This window comes from Gracilinanus agilis, chromosome 1, assembly GCF_016433145.1.
Source record: "Gracilinanus agilis isolate LMUSP501 chromosome 1, AgileGrace, whole genome shotgun sequence".
In the NCBI taxonomy this organism is placed as follows: domain Eukaryota; kingdom Metazoa; phylum Chordata; class Mammalia; order Didelphimorphia; family Didelphidae; genus Gracilinanus; species Gracilinanus agilis.
The window spans coordinates 618,773,770-618,786,382 of NC_058130.1; the positions used below are offsets into that span (position 1 = coordinate 618,773,770).

The window sequence follows — 12,613 nt, forward strand, 5'->3', positions numbered from 1 at the left end:
GTTATCTACCATAAATGACTTTACCATTTGTTGAAATAGCTTGACTACCACCAACATTCACTCTGAAACAAGATATCCCTGTTAAACTCAAGTTGCATCCCACCTTGATTAAGACTGCCATTTTCCTCCTAAGATAGCTTCCTCTTGGCTCCACACCCACTTTTAAGATGTTTTTTGCAGAGTAACAGCATCCTGAATCCCAGACAAAGCTTTTCCTAAACTCTGTGATGATGATAGAGGCTCCTTTTGTGAGTACTTCTACCTACCTACCTGGTGACCAAAGTGGTTTGGGGCTTCCTCCTCCTCTGTGGTACAAGATGATGCAGCTGTAGAAAACAAAAATAGCCCTGTCAGATTTCTTTAAATGGGTCCATCTGTCTATATAGACAGATGGTAGGGGAGGAGGAAAGCATTTGGTGAGTTGGTGTTTCATAAAGGGACTATTTTGAAGGCCAGGATTTGTTAGTCATCAGAAACCTTTGGGCTAATCTTCTGCGCTGACCTGGGGATTCTTCAGAGAAAAAAAAAATATCCTATATTAAAAAAGAACTCTTACCTATTATAATGTAGTATGGTAGAAATCTTGTAGCATGTGATCATTTGCCCTTGTTTATATTTCTTCCAATTTACACTTTTTCTCCCTTAGGGCCATTACATTTCTTTTTCTCTGAACACATTATATTGTCCAAGCTTTCATCTTCCCTGGGGGAAGAATATAAATCACTAAATAAACTTTCCTTCCTTCCTTGCTCTGGCAGTCAGTGCTTTCCATAGTCTAACTCCATTCTACCTTTCCAGCTTTACTTCATACTATTTTTTCTTTCTTTTTTTTTTTTTTTATAACCCTTACCTTTCATCTTAGAATCATACTATGTATTGGTTCTAAGACAGAAGAATGGTAAGGCCAGTGATGGTGAACCTATGGCATGGATGCCAAAGATGGCATGCAGAGCACTCTTTGCAGGTACATGACTATTGTGATGATAGAAGCCACTCCCTAAATTGGTCCTACCCCACACCCCATTTTTTGCGTGTGTACATTGTGGGATGTAGGGGCATGGAGGATAAAAGCTGTGGGGTGGAGCGCTTTCTCTCTCCCTCTCTCTCTCTCTAGCTTTTGCATGCTAATTGGGATTTTGGCTTAGGTATTTTTCTAGATAAGTGAGATTTTTCTCTCCACTTCCTTTATTTCCCTTTTCCACAGATCTCCGTTTTTATTAAAATTACATTGTTAAGGGCTACTAACAGACTCCTGTTTGAGAGTAAATTTTATAATGGTGACCACAATATTTTATTAACATTATATTTAACAATTCTACTTTTCATTTATTACATCATGCACCCTCCTTCCCACAGTTCATTACTAGAAAGGCAGAGGGACTCTGGTGGACCTGCTCCCCTCCCCCTCTACATCATGCTGGATGACATTTTTTCATATCCCCTCCCACTCTGCCCAGTAGTCCAGTGGGAGCACATACTCCCCCTCTCCACCCAGGCTGAGGACATTTCTCACTTCACTCACCCTTCCGACTTGCTCAGGGTCACACTGTTGGGAAATATGTCTGTGGCTGGATTTGAACTCAGGTCTTCCTGATTTCAGGCCTCTCATCATATCCACTGAGCCACCTAGTAGCTACCTCCTTCTGCTTTTGTACTTACTTTAAAATTGTCTCTATCTAAATTTCCACCTGTTGAAATCTTTCTCTTTCTTCAAAGCTCAGCTCAGGGGCCACTTTCTCCATGAAGCCTTCCCTGATAGAATATTGCTTCCCACTGAAGGTGATCTTTCCTTCCTTAGGTTTTCTTTTTAAACGTTGCCTAGTTCTGTATATTTGATATCTCTAATTAGAACAGAAACTTCTTAAGGCCAGATACCTAGTCTTTTAAATTAGATAATTCTTTTGAAAGCATTCTGGAGACCTATATAAAGCACTCTATATGCATAAGGCCATTATTATTAGGCTTTTAAAAACTATTTTCCAACTGGATCTTGGACAATGGCTTTTACTTGGAAGACTCAATAAATTGTGAGTGATTTACAAAGAATGTGTCTGGGTAATTGAACCCCAAGGATGGAGTTTTGGTTAGGGAGAGGCAACGTACGACTTGTTTAGGAATGTAATTCAGAGTGTGACAATGTATGTACCTCAGAAAAAGTTTAGGAAGTCAGACAAGGACCTAAAAATTAATCTTCTATTAAGTAGACTTAGCCTTGGAGCTTACCCCTATAGCAGGGAAAGTCCACATTCATTTGTCCAGCTCCTCTCCCTTTCTTTACAAAGATTGGCCTTGTGAAGATCTTCCCTTTTGAAGTCCTGAATTTCATTTGGTGGATAGAAAAGGTTAATAAATGGGAAGAATAATGTACTGATCAGTGCTGTCCATCTCACTATTAAGTGGCCTCATGGCTCTGGGTCTCTATTTTAAAAGGGATTGAATCATCTGTCAAAAAGGGAGAGGGTGACTGAGGATAATTACCTTTGTTCAGGGGACTTTGGTTCAAAAGAGAGCATGAGACTGACCAACTCTTTTTCCATTGACTCATTGGGTGATCTTATGTAAATGATTTACTGTTCCTGCCTCACACCCATCCCAATTATATAGTCAGTATGCCTGATGAAGGAATGTTTATGAAGTTTTCCTCCCCACGATTCTCAGTAGAAAGGTCTCATATGCCAACAAATCATTTCATTAAGCTGCCTCTTTTGCTTTCTTGTGGGGATGTATTGACCAGAATGAGAGAATGTAAATAGTGAGAAATAAATTAGGATTTTTGCAGTCTTAATAAGTAATATCTCTTTTCTCCTTGGCACCTCAGTGGTACTTGTTATTTGTATAGTAGCCTGAGTAATTTAAATGAGTTTTCCCCAGTTGTAACTTGGGGATTCCTATCTCAGAAAAAAACAAAGTGAAATTAAATCAGTTCTTTATGTGACTTGACATCTGAGCTCTTAGGCCATAGTTGTTTCTTAAGTGACTCAATACTGTTGCCTACTACCATCTCCACTTTCTTTTCCCATTCTTAATTGCTATCTGGTCATGCTATTCTGTTTTGTACTACCTATGAAAGTCTACATTGATTCAGGATTAGGGTATCTTTACATAGTAGTTTGTGATGATCTAAATAAACTCCTGTCTTGTCTTGTTTTCTTTCCAGATAGCACTTGGGATTTCTTGGAGGGGTGGGGGTGGGAGAGGAAGTGTGTGACAGTTTTTTGGCTAAAAATTCAAGACCCTGAAATTGAACCTTCCCTCCTATCCCCCTCCATTCTGTTCAGATATAGAGCATGATACTTATAATTACTTCCAAGAAATAATAGACTCATGTCTTGTTTTTGTTTTTTTTTTTCTTTCTCCAATTGAGTCCAACCCTTTGGGGACCCTACTTGGGGTTTTCTTGGCAAAGATGCTGGAGTGGTTTGCTATTTCCTTTTCTAGGTTTTTTTTTGTTGTTGTTATCTGTTTTTTAAACCTTTACTTTCCATCTTAGAATCAATGCTGTGTTTTGGTTCCATGGCAGGAGAGCAGTAAGAGTTAGGCAATGGGGGTTAAAAGATTTGCTCAGGGTCTTCCAGCTAGGATGTTGTCTGAGGCAGGATTTGAACCCACGACCTCCTGTCTCTAGGCCTGATTCTCAATCCCTTGAGCCATTTAGTTTCCTTTCCTTCTCCACTTTATTTAACAGATGAGGAAACTGAGGCAACCAGGGTTACATGAGTTGCTCAGGGTCACACAGCTAGGAGGTCTGAGGTCAGAATTGTACTGAGAAAGATGAGACTTCCTAATTCCGGGCTTTGCCCTCTATCCACGGTGACAGCTAGCTGCCCTGTAGGCTTATACCATCATGGATTCAAAGCTAGTAGAGACTTAGAAGATCATATTTCATTTTATAGATGAGGGAACAGGTTCCAAGAGATAGTGACTTGCCCAACATCAAAGAATTAAGAAGTGGCAGAACTGGGATTGGAACTCTTGCCCTGATATCCACCAACTCCAGTGGCCCTATCAGTTCACCATGTAATTCAGAGTCCTCTAATGCCAATAAGATGAGATTTATGCTTAGGAAAGGCTTCCAGTGGGGAGTTATTGTCAAATATCTTGGTTTAAATCTTGAGCCCTTCTACTTTTATTTTTTACTGTTCTATAAGGATTCCATTTTATCTTTGTCAGTTTTCTTATATGTGTTTAACAGAATTCATGAAATAATTCTGTAGAATCAGGCAAACTGGACGATTATCAAAACCCTGGCCCTTTTTTCATGAGTCATTAGGATAGCCGCACTGCAATCCAGAAACTTAACTGAAAGGACAGAATGGATATAAGGGTTTTCGGTTGTGTTTCTCTGGGCGCCTTGGACATCCTCCAGTGATTCTGTATAACTCCTCGCCAACTTGATGAAACCCTAGGTGCTGAATGCTCCTACTTTTGGCCTTTTAATGAAATACCCTAAACAAAAATAAGTCCTTTGGTCCTCATCTGTTGATGTGACAAGTAAAATACACATCATTTTTTGAGTAACCTGAAAGAAGCCAACAGGTGTTGGAGGTTTGTAATTTGCATCTGGTTTGACCAATTCAAGCCAGGGACTAATTCTTCTTCCCTCTACCCCCCTCCCGCCAATTGAATACCCACATATTTCTTGGAAGTCGTTATTGGTAGTGTTTCAGAAATTTAACAAGTGTTGAAAGGACTGGTGTCACATGCATGCTTTTTAAATAAAGAAAATCTTCTATTTGAGAAATAGGTTTTGAAAGGTGTTCTTGACTTGCATAATTGAATAGCCTTCTTTATCTTCATACAATGATTCTTGAAAAAGAGAGAAATAAAATGATGTAGAATTTGTAGTGATGCTTTCCCTTGAGTACAGAGGCATTGTATTCTCAATATCAATGGAGAACTCTTCCTCTCAGAAATGGTGAAAAGTAAAATATTATAACAACAATAATAATCATTTCTTTTATCACCTCCAGTATAACAATTCCACATTTTGTCCTTATTGGTAACTCGGCTACTTTTTTCAAGAGAAATACATTGTATCATCCTTTTTCTGTTACTTAAAGGACATGTAATACTTAAACATCTGAATATTTAGAGCAAATGAATTGGGGTGAGGGGGAACCTCTTAACCTAGTAGGAAGATTCACTGCAGATTTTTGTGAAATTGGATCCCTGTGATATATTTCCATTTCCATTCAGTTGATAAAATTTTTTTTGTAAACATACATTTTGGGGGTAGCTAGGTGGCTCAGTGGATTGAGAATCAGGTCTAGAGGCAGGAGGTCCTAGGTTCAAATCTGGATTCAGACACTTCCTAACTGTATGACCCTGGGCAAGTCACTTAACCCCCATTGCCTAGCCCTTATAGCTCTTCTGCTTTAGAACCAATACATAGTATTGATTCTAAGATGGAAGGTAAGGGTTAACACTCCCCATGTGCATTTTATCTAGAAACTACCTAGTGTATAAATCAAGGCACAGTTATGATGAAATGGAATTATCTAATGCTAAAGGTTAAGTTTCTAAATGTAGATGTATCATTCACAACTCTTTCGAAGACAGTTTCTCTGGGTTGTTCATTTGGTCTCTCATCATCTTTCTCCCTAACATTTCCATTCAGGTCTTTGATATAGCTTACTCCTTTCTAATGTAGGCTAAAGCTGTTAAAATTATTTTTGTTTTCATCTTATCTGTAATCATCTTTGTACTTGTTGTTTTATAAGCCTCTGAGAGAGGAAAGTAAGTTGGGAGGGATGTTCCCTTTTAGAGAGGTCCATTAGCAGACTCTTAGAAAGACTTTTGCTTAATGCTTCTGGTATTTTCATAGCTTCCTAACTTGTAGTAATATTTCAGAACGTTGAAGACAGTAAACTTTAGAAATTGTATATGAAACAAGCGAGAGTTATATTTCTTGACTTCCCTGAAATCAAGATTCTTGCCCTGTATTTTCAGGCTCTCTGACTGTATTGTTTTAAATGTAGCTCTTAGTTTCAGGGTCAGAGAAAAGCAAAAACTTAAGTTTTGGTGGTTACTGTGTTTATTGAAACAGAAAACTGAAAAATATTAGAAATTTTGAAAATATTGACTTACAAATTGCTTTAATAATATTTCTCTATAGCTCACTTTCCACTTTTTTCTCTGTTGATGCATGTCTATTGCTAGCTTCCAAAGCTGACTCAGAGCTGACCTGCTCCAGAAAGCATGACTGATCTGACATAGCAATTCATCACCCCTATGTTCTGAGTCTGGTTATTTATTAGGGTATATTATAGGAGAAGAATTATTTTGTGTTGTCTTTTGTCTGTCACAGGGGTCCTCCCCAAGTTGATTATGTGTTCCTGAAGACAGACACTTTTATACTTCTTCCCACCTCTACTCCCTACTCCCATTACTGCATATAGCAAATACTCTGCAGCACCTTGGCCTTCAAGAAAGCAGTTAGTACTATTTCTAGTTCTGCCTCTTGAAAGAAAGGAAGTGTCTATAATATTTTAAGGATATCATAGTTCCTTCTAGATTTGTCTGTGGTTGAATGAAAATGGATATTCTGGAATTGACCTTAAAATCAAGTCAAGAACATTCAGAAACAAGAGGGGAGGTAATGAATTTTTATTTCATTCAAGGGCCTCTTTTAGTTTCTTTTAAAATAAAAGTTTATTGATATATTTTACTTTTACATACCTTATATTTCCTAATGTTCCCTCTCTTCTTCCTCACTCATTTTGTTTCAATGAAGAAATATTAGTATGCCAATGTTAAAAATCACATGAAGATTAATTAATTAGTTAATGAATTGATGATTCAGTGAGATCACCTCACACTTCTCTGATTGGCTAAGATGACAAATCCCGGAGGAGATAAGGAAAACAGGTATATTACTATTTCAGTGTGTTACAGCTTGTCTGGAAAGCAATTTGGAATTATGCCCCCAAAACTATTAATTAAATTTCATGTCCTCTTTGACCCAACAAAATTACTAAGTCTTTACTCCAAAGAGATCAAAGAGAGGAAAAAGACCCATTATGTACAAAGATATTTATAGCAACTCTTTGAATAGCAATGCCCATCACTTAGGGAATGACCAAACAACTTATGGCAACCGAATGTGTTGGAATGCTATCATTCTATAAGAAATGAAGGAGATGGGATCTGAAAAAATCTGGGGACAACTTATGTGAATTGCTGATGCAAGTAAAGTGGGTAGAACTAATAGAACAATCTATACAGTAGCAGCAGCATTGCAAAGATAACCAACTTTGAAAGACTTGCTAACACTAATCAGCAGCTCTTTGATGCACCACAATTTCCAATGATTCATGGTAAAATATACTATCCGTCTCCAGCTAGAGAACTAATAGACTCACAGCATAGATTGAAGGACATTTTTTTCTTGCCTTTTTTTGGAGAGGAGGAGGGTGGATTGTGTATGCAGGGGACTTGACTATAATATGGAAATTTGTTTTGCATGACTATACATATTTTTAATGCTTTTTTATTTCTTAACTTCTCATTGAGTGGAGAAGGGAGAGTCATAGGGAGAGAATTTGAACTAGAAAAATAAAGAATAAAAAAATCTGTGATTTAAACAAAAATATCTTGTGAAGGAATAAACACCAACAATATATATTGAACGGAAGGCTAACGTGTAAAGGATTTCTAAAATATAAAAAGGTTTCTCAGTTTTTGGTGATTATTAAATCTTGGATTATACTTGAATAAAATAGTTTTAATTTTCTGATTTTTTAAAAAGTGTTAACATTTAGCTTATAAATGGCTAGAGATTTTCTATGATTTGATTCTAAAACATATGAATTGCTGGCTCTGGATGTCCATTGCAAGCAGTAAAAAAAATGGGCCTTCAGCAGGTTCTAGTAAATGTAAAATCTAATTGAAATTCTTATTTAGGAAAAAAAAGCCAGAAGAGATCAGAAGTCAGTCTCTTAGCATTTAGAAATATAATACTCCTTTCCTCTTCTTCATACCAAGATCATCTGAATCTTTACCGCGCCTGTATTCTTTGCTTGTCCTTTCTAAATTAGCCATTAATTCATGGGTCCAAAATTTCAGAAATAAACACCTCCAGTAGCCCCAGGGCTGGTATAACCTGGAGTCTTGAATTGACTTTGGGAGCCTCTGATAAGGACTAAGCCAAGTTAAGGGCCTTCTTAGGCTATAAACCTAAAGGGTAGGAGTTTTGACTCCTTTCTCCATTACATATTATTCTTATTGTAACTCCTGCCGTGAACACTGCTTTTATGTGTCCTATTGTATACAGGAAGGAAAGGGTCCCTAGAGCATGTCACTCAGAAAATCTCTTCTTTGCTGGATACAGGGTGACATCTGGGTCTTCCATTTACTGATGGAAAAGCTCTGTCCAATCTCTTCAGTTTGTTGAATGGCAGAGGGTATGGGTTCAGACTCTACTTTTGTGACTTTGGCCAAGTAGATCACCTGTGGGCCTCAGTTTCTTCACCTGGAAAAAAGAAGAGATTGGATTAGAAAACCTCTAAGTTCTCTTCTAGCTCTAAATCCTTTGAATAACTGAGCCTTCTTGACAATAGAGATTTTTGAGGACAGGAACCATGTGCCATTTCTCTTCTATCTTAATATCGCAAACCTTGCTCAGAGTCAGCTTGCAATGGCTGTTTGTATAAATGAATTAAGTTCATATCTATCTGTACAATTTCACTGGTGTTTTTTTCCCACCTCCTTAGTTTGGTCTTTAAGGGGAACATTCATTAATTGAATTTTCTCTTAGAAATTTTATCATTTTGCCTTAAAGGAGTAACCAGGTCTCGGCTAGTCGAGTTATTTTGTTCCTCTCCAGTAGCATTAAACTCATTTGGAAATTATTGTTACAGGCAGGATGTGAAGCCATGAATACAGGGAGCCACCATTCTGCTTTTTCCAAGATTCCTACTTAAAATGTGATTAAGTTGCAGGTCAAAGGGTATATGGTAGCACCTGCTATGAGCTTGATCTTAACTATTCAGGTGGGATTAAACATTGAGTGATTAATCCCTGCCTTAAAGCAAGATGCAATGAAAGAACACTTGGGCGCAGCTAGGTGGCTTAGTGTGTAGAGATCCAGGCCTGAAGACTGGGAATTCTGGGTTCAGATGTGACCCTGGGCAAGTCATTTATTCCTAATTGCCTAGCCCTTACTGCTCTTCTGCGTTGGAACTGATATTCAGTATTTATTCTAAGACAGAAGGTAAGGGTGTGTGTGTGTGAGAGAGAGATAGAGAGAGAGAGACAGACAGACAGAGAGAGAGACAGAGAGAGAGACAGAGACAGAGAGAGAGACAGAGAGAGAGACAGAGAGAGAGACAGAGAGAGAGACAGAGAGAGAGACAGAGAGAGAGAGAGAGAGAGAGAGAGAGAGAGAACACGAGAGAGAACGAGAACTCACTTCTTGTCCCAGCTAGGCTACTTACTTTAGAATATAAACTCTTTGAGAGTAGTTGATTTTAAAGAATTCATAGCCCTACCATATAGCATGTAGAACCTACTTAATAAATGGATTGTTGATTGATTATTAGTTGTGTGACTTCAGGCTTACCCTCCCCAAGCTTTCGTTTAATCAGCTATAAAATGAACATTAGTATACCTGCCCTGTACATCTCGGGGAGGATGCACATCAAATGAAATAATTTTTGAGAAGGTACTTGCATACCATAAAACCCTGAACAAGTATAAAACATCATTCCTTTTGTGTGGCAGGTGTTGTAAATGCAAGTGTTTTTTTTTTTTTCTTCCACCCCAACCCTCTTTCCTACTGAAAGTACCTAAAGGAAACCAAACTTCTTACATATTCTTGCCACTTCACTGCTGTGTTTCACAGTGAATGTCCCAAGTTATAATCCATTGAGCTGACCCTTTTCCCTCTTCAATTTTTCCATTTCCTCTTCTTCAAATTAAGGGAAGATTTTGGATTTCCTCAGGATTTGAGGGAGGGATATAGTTACCGTTATCCAGATATTTTTTATTTATTATAATAGCCAGCTTCTTGTGATAGGTAACAACAGCCCTCAGCTTCTCTTGGGGGCAGTCTATTTTGTACAAATGAGTGGATTAAAGTAGCTTCCCCTAAAGGTCCTGAGGGGCAGAGGAAAAGAAAGGCATGGGAGTAGATAATTTTTCGGTAGTTTTTAGCAGTCCTGAGTAGTGTGCATAGTATTTTATCATCTGAAAAATGGAGATAACCTACTACCTACCTCATAGAAATGAGGAAAAGTCAAATACTTAGACATAGTAGAAATAATCATTACTTTTATTACCACAAATAGGATGGTTCCAGATTCTATCCACATTGGTAGCTTTCCTAGAATGAGTTGTATCATCCTTCCTCCTAAGAGGGAGTTAGAGGCATTCTATATTTACTTGAATACTTCCCTCAGAACTTTTAAATATAATGCAGAGACTGAGGGGTTAAGTATTGTTAATTACATTATTCCTGTTGCTCTGCCATTTGGGGTAATAGCAACATACCTTTAATTGAAATTTTAGTGAAAACCAAATGAAGGTGTCATTGTGTACCTGCATGCTTCTAAGAGAGAAGGGAGAAAGAATACAAATGTTTAAAAGGTAATGTTTTCATTCAGGTTTCCTTTCCTTCCTAGTTTCAAGTTTGTGGCTTTAGTATTTTATGTCTGGGAAGAATAAAGCTGCTACTTCACTGCTTTGATGTCACACTATAGGGTGGAGGAGACACGTTGGAATTTCAGACCTCTATGGGACAGACCTTCCTACGAGCCCCAGGGAAGCCTCTGCTGGCAGCTGTTTACTGGTGTAAAGCAGGAAATAACATATGAGGAAGGAGAATAGTTCAGGGAGAACATTTTTTCTTGACTTCTCAAAATTGTAGTGATACAGACTGAGAGGAATGCTCCAGGAAAAATGTAGCACAGAATCCCTAATGGGGCAGGATTTAAAAACCTATTGGTGAATTGATTCTGACATGTGCCTCAAAAATGAATAAAATAGCATGGAGAAATGTCATTGTATGACATTTCTGTATTGATGCAAAGAACAAAGATTGGTCTCTTCCTTGTTGGAATGTCTTCTTTCCAAGCATTGTTTGAAGCTGGCCAGCTAAGTGATGCAGCACATGAAGTACTGGTTGGAATCTGGAAGACTCATCTTTCTGAGTTCAAATCTGGCTTCGGGCACTTCCTAGCTCTGTCATCTTGGGCAAGTCACTTAACTCTGCTTCTATTTCCTCAACTGTAAAAGGAGCTGGAAAAGGCTATAACAAACCATTCCAATATCTTTGCTAAGAAAACCCCAAATGGGATCATGAAGAGTCAGACATGACTGAAATGATTGAACAACAAGAAATGTTTGAGGCAGAGGACCTTACAATACAGTATCCTATTTCTCCTGAGGCAAGAATCATTCCCAGACCTGCTAGAATGACCCAGATAAGAACCAGTGGTCCTTATTTGTATTTCCTTTATTCTCATAGTTACTCTGGTAGGTTCATAATGACAACTTTCCTACTTCTTTATTTCTTTTACTTTTTTGTCTTTTTAAACCCTTTCCTTCCATCTTAGAAGAAATATAGTGTATTGCTTTCAAGGCAGAAGAGTGGTAAGGACCGGGCAGTGGGGGTTAAGTGACTTGCCCAGGGTCACACAGCTAGGAAGTGCCTGAGGCCAGATTTGACCCCAGTCTCTAGCCCTGGTTCTCAGTCTGCTGAGCCCCTTAGCTGCTGTCAACTTTTCTCATTTCTTGATAACTTTTATATATTCTCTATGATGAAGAAGATTAAGATTGTGTTTGGATTAAGATCAGTCAGTATAGTTTTGTTTATTTGTTTTTAAGGCTCTTTCCCAGTTTTCCCAGAACTATCTTCTGAGCACAGCTATAGTAACTAATGCTTTGGCAACCTGAATATTTATTTTGTATATTTAGAACTTATTTTAGGAGCTACTTGAAACCTTTCTGAAGGGAGCAGGGTAGTCCCCACTTGGCCTCAGAGATGTGCAATGGGGTTCCAAGGGGGCAGAACAGTGAAGCAGGAAGAACAAAGGGACTTTTTCCTCAGAATGCATCATTCTGAATGAATCACCAATTTGGTATCAAAAACACAACTAAATATTTAAAAGCTAACAGATTAAACAAAAGCAGATTTGGTTCTAGGAGCAATTAAATGACATTCATTAACAAAGCAATGTAATATAGCAAAATTCCTTCAGTTTAAGGCTTAAGTTTTTTGCTAACCATCTTCTTTCTTTGGTCATTTTGAATCCTAAATGGGATGGACACAGAGTGGCACCGAGGGCTTTGAACCCTAATTTGGTGGGCACTTAGGTAGCTCAGTAAAATGAGAACTAATCCTAGAAATGGGAGGTCTGGGTTAAAAATCTGACCTCAGGCACTTCCTAGCTGTGTGACCCTGGGCAAGTCACATAACCACCACTGCCTAGTCCTTACTGCATTGTTGTCCTAGAACCAATCTGTATTGTGTATTGACTCTAAGGTAAAAGGTAAGAGTTTTTTAAAAAAAGAAACCTAATTGGAAAACACAGAGCATTTTACATTTTGGTGTAGAATATGGATTTGGCCTACACATTCTAAATGTTTTTGAGATGATTTAGGAGCATTTGTTTTT

At 38.1% G+C, this 12,613-nt stretch overlaps 1 protein-coding gene across 2 annotated transcripts in view; it reads left to right on the forward strand.

Annotated features, from left to right (window-relative positions):
* The window catches only part of DUSP22 (dual specificity phosphatase 22), an 85,972-nt gene that overhangs the window by 41,114 nt on the left and 32,245 nt on the right, over positions 1 to 12,613 (forward strand). The gene's annotated exons all lie outside the window — the stretch shown is intronic.